The sequence below is a fragment of the Macaca fascicularis genome, chromosome 11 (assembly GCF_037993035.2).
Source record: "Macaca fascicularis isolate 582-1 chromosome 11, T2T-MFA8v1.1".
Lineage (NCBI taxonomy): Eukaryota > Metazoa > Chordata > Mammalia > Primates > Cercopithecidae > Macaca > Macaca fascicularis.
The window spans coordinates 50,470,271-50,484,407 of record NC_088385.1 but is presented as its reverse complement, the minus strand read 5'-3'; the positions used below and the strand labels follow the sequence as shown (position 1 = coordinate 50,484,407).

General features: G+C 40.5%; 1 protein-coding gene across 5 annotated transcripts in view; it reads right to left on the bottom strand.

The window, feature by feature from the left end:
- TMEM117 (transmembrane protein 117) overlaps nucleotides 1-14,137 on the bottom strand; it is a 570,487-nt gene that overhangs the window by 540,828 nt on the left and 15,522 nt on the right. The gene's annotated exons all lie outside the window — the stretch shown is intronic.

The window sequence follows — 14,137 nt, the reverse complement described above, 5'->3', positions numbered from 1 at the left end:
TACAGGTATGTGCCACCACACCCGGCTAATTTTGTCTTTTTAGTAGAGATGGTGTTTCTCCATGTTGGTCAGGCTGGTCTTAACCTCCCGACCTCAGGTGATCCACCCGCCTCAGCCTCCCAAAGTGTTGGGATTACAGGCGTGAGCCACCATGCCCAGCCTAAACATTCTTGTCTTTTAAAGAAATTAAGGAAAAAAACAGTCTAATTGAGCCCTATATTTATGATTTCTAGTGCTCTGCATTCTTTCCTGTATATTTGATATTTCTATACGGTTTCATTTATCTGCAGCCTGAAGAACTTTCTTTAGCATTTCTTGTAGAGCAGGTCTGCTATAGCTAATTGTCTTGTTGATTTGTTTGAAAAGTGTCTTTTATTTATTTTTGTTTTTTAAGAGACAGGATCTTGCTCTGTCACCCAGGCTGGAGTGCAGTGATGGAATCACAAGTCACTGCATCCTCCATCTCCCAGGCTCTGGTGATCTTCCTGCCTCAACCTCCCAAGTAGCTGGAACTACAGGTTTGCACCACTTTTCACAATCTTTTTTTTTTTTTTTTTGTAGAGATTAGGTCTCACTATGTTTCCGAGGCTGGTCTCCAAGTCCTTGGTTCAAGCAATCCTCCTGCCTGAAAGTGTCTTTATTTTACCTTCATTTTGTAAGTATATGTTGGCTGGATATAGAATTTTTGGTTGAAATTTTTATTTCTTACAGTACTTTCAAGATATCTTCTGGCCTCCCTTGTTTGTGATAAGAAATTAACCATCATTCATATCATCATTCCCCTATGTGAAATGTGACTTTAGTTCTGACTGCTTTCAAAATTTTATCTTTATCTTTTATTTCAGCAGTTTGACTATGAAACTGTTGGTGGTTTTCTATGTCCTTGCCCATGAACAAAGTATGAACACTGTTATAAAGTCTTTGCTAATGCCAGCTTCTGGATCATCTAAGTGCTTGCTTCTATTAACTACTTTTTCTCTGGACTACAGGTCGCACTGTCCTGGTTTTTTGCATGTATAATAAACTTCAATTTTAAACTGGACTTTATGGATGATACATTGTTGTTTTATTATCTTCCTCTAAGAGTATAATTTTACTAATAATTATTATTAATTATTGGCTAATCACTTCAAACTGGTGAAAGCTTGATTTGGTTAATCACTTTAAATTAAATGTAAAACTACCGGCTAATCACTTTGAACTTGTGAAGGCTTGATTTGATACTTGGTATGTATGGGTCTATATTAATCATGTTTTTTTTTTTTTCTTTTTTGAGACGGAGTCTCGTTCTGTCATCCAGGCTGGATTGCAGTGGCACGATCTCAGCTCACTGCAACCTCCACCTCCCAGGTTCAAGCATCTCTCCTGCCTCAGCCCCTCCAGTAGCTGGGATTGCAGACATGTACTACCACATCCAGCTAATTTTTGTATTTTTAGTAGAGATGGGGTTTCATCATGCTGGCCAGGCTGGTCTCAAACTCCTGACCTCAAGTGATCCGCCCGCCTTGGCCTCCCAAAGTGCTGGGATTACAGGTCTGAGCCACTGTACCTGGCCAAATTTACATTAGTTTTTGTTCACAGTCCTGAGGCAACTCCTATAGCCCAAGGATGTATTATTTATTTCTAAGGGGCACCCTTCTGGGGTTTCAATGCCCATGACTTTACCAATCCTTCTAACGTGGTATGACTCAAACCCCAAACTTTGTCTTTACTGCAGTAGACAGCACTAAAATTTCTGTTCAACCCTTCCCACCTCTCAGCCATTGCTTTTGCTGGGCTTCTTAAAAATTCCCTCAAGTGTGAACAGTTCAGGGACAGTTAAGAATTAAAGGAGAGTTTATACACAAAATTTCGGGCTTCCCTCTGTGGGTCTGCCCTTTCTAGGATTTGCTCTATTACTTTCCAGCTGTTTTGTTAGCCCTGAACTCCATGCTCTGAGTCCCCAAATCAAGAGAATTGTGGCTTGCTTCGAGAGTCAGAGATGCCCCCATGCGTAATGGTCTGATCTTTTCAAAGCAACCTAAAAGGTCACTCTAAAAACCCAAATCGGATCATATCAGTGTTCTGCTCAAAACTCTATGATGGCTTATTCTTAAAATGAAATACCATGATCTACCAAGTCTAACATCACTAAACTCCTACCTCCTCCTTCCTTACTCTTTAGGCTCCACTAACTTCCTTGAATGTTTTGTTTGTTTGTTTGTTGTTGTTGTTGTTGTTGAGACAGAGTTTCACGTTGTTGCCCAGGCTGGAGTGCAGAGGCACAATCTTGGCTCACTGAAACCTCTGCTTCCTGGGTTCAAGCAATTCTCGTGCCTCAGCCTCCTGAGTAGCTGGGATTACAGGCACCCACCACCATGCCCAGCTGATTTTTTGTATTTTAGTAGAGACAGGGTTTCACCACAGGCAATCAGCCTGTCTCAGCCTCTCAAAGTGCTAGAATTACAGGTGTGAGCCACTGTGCCTGGCCGATGTCTTTTGTTTTTCTTGGTTTTTCTGTTTGTTTTTTCTTTGAGACAGAGTCTCGCACTGTCGCTCAGGCTGGAGTGCAGTGTGCAATCTCAGCTCACTGCAGTGCGCAATCTTAGCTCACTGCAACCTCCGCCTCCCGGGTTCAAGCAATTCTCCTGCCTCGGCCTCCTAGACATTTTTAAATGTACCAAATGTTTTTACCACTCAGATTCTGCATGTGCTACTCCTTCAGTTTGAATGCACTTCTTCCAGATTTTCACTTGGCTAGCTCCTTTCTCATCATTCAGGTCTTAGTTTCAATATAACCTCCTCTGAGGCAGCTAACCTGACCACTCTATTTAGTGTATCCTCTGCACTCCATCCCAGGCATTTCCTGTCACAGCTGCCCGTTTTGTTTTGTTTTGTTTATAGACTATATCACTAGCTAGAAGTACTTCTTTTTCTAAAATGTTACTTTTTAAATTTCTATATCAGTCAGGACTTGTTAATTTCTCCCAGTCAGGCACTCAGGAGAAGTTAGGTTATGCTGTGCTTGGAGTTATGCCAACTCTAAAATCTCAGTGGCTTCAAATAATAAAAGTTTATTTTCCAGGCGCGGTGGCTCACACTTGTAATCGCAGCACTTTGGGAGGCCAAGGCTGGCAGATCACAAGGTCAGGAGATCGAGATCATCCTGGCTAACATGGTGAACTCCTGTCTCTACTAAAAATGCAAAAAATTAGCCAGGCATGGTGGTGGGCACCTTTAGTCCCAGCTACTCTGGTGGCTGAGGCAGGAGAATGGTGTGAACCCCAGAGGCAGAGCTTGCAGTGAGCTGAGATCACGCCACTGCACTCCAGCCTGGGCAACAGAGCAAGACTCCGTCTCAAAAAAAAAAAAAAAAGAAAAACAAAGTTTATTTCCTTCTCATACTACATGTCCACTGAGGATCAGTTAAGGGCCCTACTCCACATTGCCTTCACTCTGGCAGACTCAGGCAGACAGTGCAACAACTATCTGGAAAACTGCTGATAGCCAAGGAAGAGAAAAAGAAGCTGGAGGGTCTTGCATGTGCAATCAAATGCTCTAGTTCAGAAATGCCACACATCACCCCTGCTCTGACCTAACCAGCCATAACTAATCACAAGTACAACCTCACCACGTGTCAGACATGATGAGACAAAAATATCTGATGAATTGCAAGAATGACCGACCACATTTGTATATTTTTCCCCCACCAGAATACATAACCTATAAGAATAAAAATCTCAAGTGTTTTGTTATTATTATTCGCCACTGTATCCCTAGTGCATAGAATCAATCCTCCCATATAATATCTCTCGAATAAATGTATAACGTCTCTTTTATTACCCTTTCTTGCATACCTAAAGCTAAAATATGTCTAGACTTACTCAAAGTATTGTATCTAAAGATCTTCCTCCCCTCAATGTGACAGTGCTCTCAAGAAGAGTAAAAATATTCTTCTTTCATATTCAATTTGATCTGTCATCTAGAATTCAGCTGTTAAGCAAATTCTCTGTCCTCTTTTAAACATAGATTGTTAAGCACTTTGTGTTTACAAAACTCAGTGGACAGCATAGAGTTCAGTAATCTGTTTAAGCTCTAAATAGAAGCAGGGGAGCAACCCAGAAATAAATGGATAGGGTCATTTTCATGTGTCTGAACTAGCAGACTCATGGCTGGGGTTGTAACAGGGAAAGAATCTGAGAGGTCTGTGAACCTCCATCTCTACACCCCCTCCCCCACATGGACAGAACATCTATTCATCCCTAGAGAAAGAAAGATGCTTTTCTTCCTCTATGGGGGGATCTGAGAGTCAGAACTTTAAAGACAATCAACTGTGACTTCCCCACATGGCTGCCTCCAGTACCACACTCCCCACCTCCACTGCTGAAAATACTATTACAAAGCTAGCACTGCCTCCACCACTGACAGGGATGGGGAACAGGCACAGAGAAGAATCTCTCTTAAAAATTATTAAGTAATTCAGCCTTCCTAAAAAGCATCTTCCCTCACTTCTAAGTTCCACTGCAGGGAGGGAAGTGAGGTGGACAGCCCCATAAAGGAGCCATAATGGGGAGCTGAGAAGAGTAAAGGAACTGCCAGAATAAAAATCACAGATCCTGCATTCTCTCGGAATAAGCTAAGACAATGAGCTCAAGGGCGTCACTAAAACACCAACTTTAAATACACCATATTTAATTTACAAACTAAATAAAGCTATACAGATTTATGTGTTTATTGGCATCTCCCGTTTACTTAAGGAGGGAAGACTTGTTACAAAGGGACCCTACGACCGGCTGTCCCGCCTCCCTCCACTTCTCCTCCTACTCTCTTTTCTGTTCCCTCTGCTCCAGCCACTGACCTCCTTGCCACCTTGTTCACCAAACACTCTCAACACACCACACTTTGGGGCTTTCAGAGCTGCCCTGCCCTCTTCTTGGGATGTCTTCCCCAAGAAAGCTACATAGGTTGTTTCTTCACCTTCTTCAGGTCATCTCATTACAGAGAGAATTCTGGGAATTCTCGGGACCCCTCCCTAGACTCTCCCTGCTTTATTACTCACCACAGCATTTATTGCCCTCTGATATATAATGATTTGTTTATTATCCATCTTTTCCTACTAGACTGTAAGCTCAGTCACGGCAGGGACCTTGTTGGGTTCAATGCTGGATCCCCAGGGCCTAGAAAATTCTAAGTGTTTACTGAATGAACAAAATCAAGTCCTATATCATTAAGGCTCCTGTACTTTGCAAATAAGACAAATTAATGAGCATGATCCACAAATTCAACAAGTGCTAAGCTTCAAAAAAGAAATTCTTCGCACACTGGGACCTGTCGGGGGGTGAGGGGGCTAAGGGAGGGATAGCATTAGGAGAAATACCTAATGTAGCTGATGGGTTGATGGGTGCAGCAAACCGCCATGGCACGTGTATACCTATGTAACAAAACTGCAAGTTCTGCACATGTACCCAGAACTTAAAGTATAATAGTAATAATAAAAAGAAACTCAATGACATTAACACCTTCATAGCTTAATATCAGTGAGCATAGATCTGCTTTTTCTTAAAGTCTCTTCTAGTGCCACAAATAACCAACAGAACCATACATTTGTTTCTTTCAGCAAACTTGGAGAATAAAGTAAGATGATCTAATGATAATTTAAGTTGCCAATTTTAGAAATAGATTGTTATGCCTTATGTTCAGTATATGATGGGAAAGGACTCAGGGAACAGAACTCTTTAAAATGATGTTATTTAGAAGAAAAGTGTATTTGCACTATCAGTCTTCCTCACATATTCTCTTCCTTCCTCCCCTCCATTTCATTCTCATTGCCACCACTTCTAAATCAAGCCTTGATCACTTGAGGTCAGGTACATCCCAGCAACTGTGGCATACCTCCCTGCCTTAAGGCCAACTAAGCCCACATGCATTTTCCTACAATACTGTTTTGATCTTGTCATCCTTGTGATCAAAAACTTTTTCTTCTTCGACTTCATATATATTCTGTTTTTTTCCCACAATAAGTTTATACAACTTTTTAAATTTACAAATCAAGAAGGGAGGGATATGCTCCATGGCTTCCTATCATTTTCAGAATGAATTTTAAGCTCCCAAATCTGGAATTCCAGAACCTCCACAATTTGCACTGAAGCTTCTCTTTCCTGCTGCCAGTCTACCCAAAACTACTGATCCAGGAACACTGGCCTGTTCACGTTTTACACTGCAACCATTTTGCCCTTTCCTTCCCCACAACTTTGTGCTTGCCATTTCTCCAGCTTGGAAGGCCCTCCTCCCTCCAACAGAATTCCGCTGGAGTTGCATGGTAAAGCTCAGGTTCAGACACAGGAAATGCAGAAAGTGATCAAACACAGAGATGCCTTTGGGATAGTCACCATTGTTAGAGGTGCTCAAAGATTGGCTAGAAATGTAACAAGGAAGCTCTCACCAATTCCATTCACTCTGAGATTCTATGATTCCCACAAACTCCTATTTCACTAGGAAGCTTTATTTGATGATTTATCTTGGGTATGACTTCTAGACCTCTTCAAAAGAGACTGTCCCTCCCACTCACACTGCAGTGTTAGCAATGATCATATTTGATAATTTTCCCTCCTAAAAGGCAGAGGCTCATGGCACCTGGTGCTTTCCCTTGCAAATGATAAGATATTCAACACATTTGTCAATGATGATGTTGAAAAACAGCACAGTTCAAACATGAATAAATTGGAAAGGACATAAAAAGCACTCTTCCCTGGGATACTAAAGAGTAAGTTCCAACTCACTCTCTCAGGTTTGTGTGTATTTGCTGGTTACTCTTAGCTAGTCTGTCCATTTCAATGGCCACATCCTCAAGGACACACAAAGTATCATAACAAGCATGGAGTAGCCTAAGAATATCTGGATTTCACTCCTCTAAAATTAAAGGGAAAAAGTATAGTCCAGCCAAGAATGTTAGGTTACTGATGGCCACAAGGACAGGAAGCACTGTACTGAGTTTCTCCAGGATCCACAGCAATGATAGACTTTGTCCTAAACCTACAGAACTTCTTGTGGGGGCAACTAAATGACTTTCTTTAACTAAAAGAGAGAGCTGGTCAAGCAGGAGGCGGTGCCAGAAAAAGATGCCAGAACACAGGCAATGCAGAGCAAAACTGTAGGGAATGGCCTAGCACAATCCGGTCTTAAGGCAGACAAGGCACACCAGCTGCCAATTCGCCATCTGGGATGCCTGAAAAGGCGCCTGTCTGGGAATCAGGAGGCTTCAGTTTATGTTCCAATTTTACTGCTGGCTACTGTTATGACCTTGGAGGCAGGCAGATCAACCCTGTACATTTCTATTTACCCATCAACAATAACTCTGGGTCACAGCCAAGATAGGAATACAGATTAAAAACAATAGGACTGCTTGGACCACCTGTGATACTCAAAATCAGATATACAGTGTCAAGGCCACCACTGTAAAACAACTAAAGCCTGTCTTTGGAGAAGCCCCTTATTCCAGTCTGACCCTCTGCATATCCCTAAATCTTCTAACAGCTTTTCTTTGACCCCACTTCTATCCAGAACCCTGAACAGCAACATAGTTACCATATCAGCACATTGGCCTACTTCCTCCCACCTGCCACCACTTATTTATCCTTTGGGTACAGATCTCTCAAGGATGGGATTGTCAACATCCTTGTTAGTTCATCACACCTCTCAAGTAGCATAATATTTTAAACCCGGTAAAAATATCTTCAAGAAATGATTCTAGTTGTAGGAACTAGTAAAAGATAAAAGGAAACAAATCAGGGGAAAATTCTGGCAGCATCCTCTCAAATCACACTACTCACCCAGCCAGGACTGATTACCCGATTACTTGAAAAATAAGCAAACTAAGACCTCTACCAACATGGTTTTAAATGAATCAAGTAATCAAGCACTTTTCATTTTCAATTTTACCATATGTTATTTAGCCAGCTGTCAAATTCCACCCTGGCTGGTTACATCTCACTAAGAGTGAAGTGGTTTCCCTCTGCACCATGTATGTATGAGTCTGCCTTCTCTAATTCCATGTGACAGCCCCCTTTGTGAGAAACTTCTACTATTACCTCCCATAGGTTGGAAATAAGAAAAGGACATGGAGGCAATGATTGGACCTGGTAAGAAAAGAGTCCCTTGGCCCCTGAATTACTCATTTGTATCAAGTACAATAAAAAAAGAAAAGAAAAAAAAAAAGTACCTAGAAAGCTACCCTGGTTCGTAATTGCTTAATTATAATGCTCTAACCTAAGTTAAAGTCCTTGAGGTATCCTTTTACAGTGTTTGTATCCTCTGTCCTAGGGGAACTAGAGCAGCCAGATGATTCTATCACACTGAAAGCTGCAGCTCATTGCCCTTTAGCGCTAATGGATGTGCAACTGACTGCAGTGCAAACTAATGAAAGCACCTAATAAGCAGGTGTGGGAGGAAATGGCCATGTACTTGGGACTTCCAGCCTCACCTTCCTTCACTGCTGTAGGAGAGAGAACATAACAGGAACATAAAGTAACAAGATTAGCTTTTTGAAAAGGGCTACAAAGTTCAGTAGCTGAAACACACCAAATCTCCCTCTGAAGAAGGGCCTTCCTGGGGATTTTTTAAAACATCGAATATCGCCGGGCGCGGTGGCTCACGCCTGTAATCCCAGCACTTTGGGAGGCCGAGGCGGGCGGATCACAAGGTCAGGAGATCGAGACCACGGTGAAACCCCGTCTCTACTAAAAATACAAAAAATTAGCCGGGCGCGGTTGTGGGCGCCTGTAGTCCCAGCTACTCAGGAGGCTGAGGCAGGAGAATGGCGGGAACCCGGGAGGCGGAGCTTGCAGTGAGCCGAGATCGCGCCACTGCACTCCAGCCTGGGCGACAGAGCAAGACTCCGTCTCAAAAAAAAAAAAAAATCGAATATCAATAATTTTCCAGTTTACGTTTCCTAATCTATCTCACGTCTTTTTAAGGAACTGCTTTTTTATTTTTTTTTTTATGAGTGTTCATAGCAGTTTTATTTGTAATATAAAAAACTGGAATAAAAATAGAAATGTCTATCAACAGATATTATGGGTAAACAAATTTTGACATATTCACACAATACCAGTCAGAAACAAAAAGGAATGAAGTATTGATACATAAAACAGGAATGAATTTCAAAATTATGCTGAATGAAAGAAGCCAGACAAAAAAGAGTATATACTGTTATGTTTTCATTTATATAAAATTCTAGACAATGCAAACTAATTTATAGTTGACAGGAGTGGTTTGGAGAGGGAGGAGGAGGATTGTGATGGGATATGAGGGACTGTTTCATAGTGATAGACATGAGGAACTGCTTTTTTAAATTCCTTATGCCAGAAGGTCACTCCAAACTTTGAAATAACATTTTTCTCTAACTTAAATTCTGTTGGTCACTTTGGGCTCTAAAATTACTTACTCTGTGAAAAAGGACTGGTTGTTGACAATTCAAGCACCTAGAAGAAGTATTATTCCAGCACTCAGCGCAGACTGGTTGAGAATGAAGATGGTGACACAACATTAAATATTTGTCATGAGTATCAAATATAACATTTTGAGGGGGCAAAGCTTAAAACTATAGATATTCTAAATGGCATTTGGCTATGTAGACAGTGTCTGTTCATATAATTTCCCCAAAAAAGTCCTTAGCACTCTGATAATACAATTCTTAAAATAATCAGTTGTTGACATTTGCCCTGAGTAGTCATAAATACAGTTTTAATATACTCTCAACGACCATGATAACTTGTTGGTTATTTATACTATTCAGTTATTCAGATCTCAAATTAACACAAAGGAAGTCAAACCATACCCATATCATTGTATTAAAATAATAGTTTTTTATTCCTAAATATCTAATTATTCATGTTTTGATATTCCTGTATCACCATGACTACCCTGACTATGCTTTTCAGAATCTTTGAATCTTTTCTATTTTGAAATGATAAAATCATATGTGCAGTTCAACATACCAAAAAAAAAATTCAAACTAAGCTTAAAGCTAAGAAAATAGAAGACAAATAGGCATTTCACTGTATTAAATTCATTATGACAAAATATTGTTGAGTTACTTGGTATTGTATGGGAGACATCCTTTTTGTTACAGTAAAATGAAATACACAAACTAGAATTTGTCTTCTCAAATCTCTGGATATATTGAGAATGCTTTGGTCCCCAGACTTCCTGTTTCAAACTAAAACAGACATAGGTACATAGAAAATAGCAAACCCCTTAATGATTTGCATAATATAAACATAAGAAAAGTACATCTTCAGCAAGTATTCATCTATTGTAGCCATTTAGTTATGAAATTATTCTCTTTTTTTAACTACAGCATTTTAAAAAATCATGATTTTTATGCAGCTGGCTATCTTGCGGTAAGCAAAGATGTATATATTTCATATATCAGGGAGGCTTATCAGGGAGGCTGAGGTAGGAGAATCACTTGAACCTGGTAGGCAGAGGTTGCAGTGAGCCAAGATCACACCATTGCACTCCAGCCTGAGCAACAAGAGTGAAACTCCATCTCAACAAAAAAAAAAAAGAAAAAAAGAAACGCTTATCATAGTCAAGTACAGGTCCATAATTCAGTTTCCACAATTCCGAGATCCAAGAGACTCTGATTTTTGTAATTGATTTATTCGCAAAACCTGACCAAACCTGAATCCATTTAGTAGCAAAACCTAACTTGAACTTACTTGAGTCTGTCTATGGTCTTTATTTATCCAACTTAATGTAAATATGTATACATATATACAGAAATATTAGTATGTCTGATGATGGGGTATTTAGCAGGGTGACCTTAAATAAAGGCGAATGCTCTAAATTCTGAAACACATCTGGCCTCAGGGTTTTGGATAAGAAGTGGTAGGCCTGGGCCCGGAGCGGCGGCTCACACCTGTAATCCCAGCACTTTGGGACGCCGAGGCGGGTGGATCACCTGAGGTCAGGAGTTGGAGACCAGCCTGGCCAACATAGTGAAACCCCATCTCTACTGAAAATACAAAAATTAGTCAGGTGTGGTGGCACACGCCTGTAATCCCAGCTACTCAGGAGGCTGAGGCAGGAGAATCGCTTGAACCCGAGAGGTGGAGGTTACAATGAGCTGAGATCGTGCCACTGCACTCCAGCCTGGTGACAGAGCAAGGTTCAGAAAAAATAAATAAATAAATAAATGATAAAATAGTCTGCCTGCACTAGCTTAATAACACACACCTTTGCTGTTCTGTGAACTGTTCAAGGTAAATGGGCCATCACTTACGTGCTCATGACCTACAGCCATCACTTCCTTAACTCATTATCATCTTCTCTAACCGGATTCTCCTATGGACTTTTTTTTTTTTCCCGGTAGGATAATCAGTCCTCCAGTCTCCCAGCCTAATCTTCCTAGTTACCTTTCATTTCACTCTCACTCTTGCTTACTCATATCCCATCAGTTGTGGAAGTTTCACATGGCCTCACGTACCCCCATCTGCTTGCCTTTGCTCCACCCCTTATCCACCCCTTATTTTAGACTGGTCTGAACAAACTTAAGCCAGAATTATTGCAGGCAGCCCCTAAAATACCTTCTTACTTCCTTTTTACTCCCTGAATCTCTCCTTTTCCAATTCCCCTTAAATTCTGCTTCAAGATTAATCTTGTCACCATCTCACACATTATTCAAATATTTTCCTTGACTTAAAGACCATAATGGAAGAGATAAAGTCTAAAGATAGAAGACTGGCATTTAAAGACCAAAGAATTTTGGCCCAACCTACCTTTTCATTGCAACACCTCTTTCCTAACATAAATTGTTCTCAGTCAAAATGAGCACGAATTCTTCAGCTTTTCCCCCAACTCCAAAAAACAGCTGAGTTGTCTCCATCTTCGCTCACACTATCTACCCCAGGACCTGAAATCTGTAATGAATACCTTTCATCATATCTGACTATTTTAATCCCACTCACACTTGAGACTCAATTTAGGTCCCACATGGGCAACAAAGCTTTCTTTCCCTGTCCTGGCCCACTATGATCCTCTCTCCTAAATTCCCACAGCACTAACAGTCCATACTATTCATTTGATACTCGACACACATTTTCTTGTATCATCACAGTATTTGATTTTTGATGCATATGTATCCTGTCTTTTTAACCAGATTTTAAATTCCTTGAAATCAGAGACTATGTCTTATATTTTATGTATGAACAAATAAGTACCTTTCTATATCTTATAATAAAAACGCAATATTGGGCCAGGTGTGGTGGCTCACGCCTGTAATCCCACCACTTTGGGAGGCCAAGATGGGCAGATCACGAGGTCAGTAGATTGAGACCATCCTGGCCAATATGGTGATACCCTGTCTCTACTATAAATACAAAAACTAGCTGGGCATGGTAGCAGGCGCCTGTAATCCCAGCTACTCGGGAGGCTGAGGCAGGAGAACAGCTTGAACCTGGGAAGCAGAGGTTGCAGTGAGCCAAGATCGTGCCACTGGACTCCAGCCTGGCAACAGAGTAAGACACTTTAAAAAAAAAAAAAAAAAAAAAAAGGCAACACTGGCAAAGACAACATGTAAAGGATGAAGAAACATTAATTTACTTAATCAAATGTATTGAATGCTACTGTGCCAGGCATTGTTTTAGGCACTGAAGATTAAAAGGTAAGCAAGATCAACATAATCTCTCACTCACCAGTTTCGGGTATGGGTATAGCTGTGAAATCATACATTAATGAAACAATTTTACAAGCAAATACATGTTTGGAAAAGGAACTATGCAGTATTAACAGGCTTCGAATCGTTTTCAGATGCTACACCTACCACCTCATTCTGAGGTGGCCTGCCTTCCAATCACTCCAGTTCCAGCTAAGTAATACCTTCAATGAATACAAAGAACATCATTCTTGTTGAGAGACTGACAGCTCCTTATGGTGGAGGTCATCTGACAATGTGTTAAAAGGGCAGTGTTAAAAAGAAAATGGCAACTAATAAAGGATCTCTGCACATGTTGGAAAACAAAAGTAAAAGAGAGAAGACAAATAACAGGAAAGGAGTTTGTCTGAGAAATACATTATTACAGTCTTGATGTTCTAAAATCCATCCTCAGATAAAGCTATTCAATCAAAGTAACTTGAACCCTTATCACTTTGCCCTTCATAGAAATGTTTTCATGAAATAAAGCATCACAGACTTGCTTTCGTGATTAAATTTTTTTGTTTGTTTGTTTTTGAGATGGAATCTCACTCCGTGCCAGGCTGGAGTGCAATGGCACAATCTCGGCTCACTGCAACCTCTGCCTCCTGGGTTCAAGCGATTCTCCTGCCTCAGCCTCCCAAGTAGCTGGGACTACGGGTGTGCGCCACCATGCCCAGCTAATTTTTGTATTCTTAGTAGAGACAGAGTTTCACCATGTTGGCCAGAATGGTCTCGATCTCTTGACCTCATAATCCACCCATCTCGGCCTCCCAAAAGTGCTGGGATTACAGGCGTGAGCCACCGTGCCCAGCTGATTAAATGTTATACTCTACACTTTGATGAACGTTTGCTTTAAGACACAAGAATATGAAATCCATTTCTGCATTTGCCACTTCACCATTCAACATCTCCAAGCACAAGACAAAAGAAAAGCTTTACCAAAATCTATGACAAGGAAGTTCTACAACTAGGTGCAAAGAAAAATACCTCTGTGGAGCTTACAATTTTCATCACTGCTGATAACCACAGTGATGTAGTTTCCCCTTGTGCCCAGCTCTGAGGAAGCTCAAAATCAAGTAAGGTTTTGAAATTCATGAAATCAAAACAAATTTGTTTCTGCCTTTTCTGTGGTCCTGATTTTCTCCTTCTACTGTATTATGCATATATGTTGTAAATAATTTAAATTCCTTTTTGCAATAAAAATTATTTCTTGAATAAGCTCAAGAAATTAAATTCTCCTTGTAGATAGGTCCTAATTGTCAGCATAATAATTTTGGATGTCTCTATTCATGGATATCTCTAAAGTATAATCCCCCAAAAAGCTAGGATGCATTATTAAAACACATTAAAAAAAAAAATTGGAATCATCCAAGCAAATGAAAGAGAGAGGTACTGGAAGAGTATAAACTGACATTCCAATGGAACCTAACTTTTATAAATCCTCATATAATACCTAAAGAT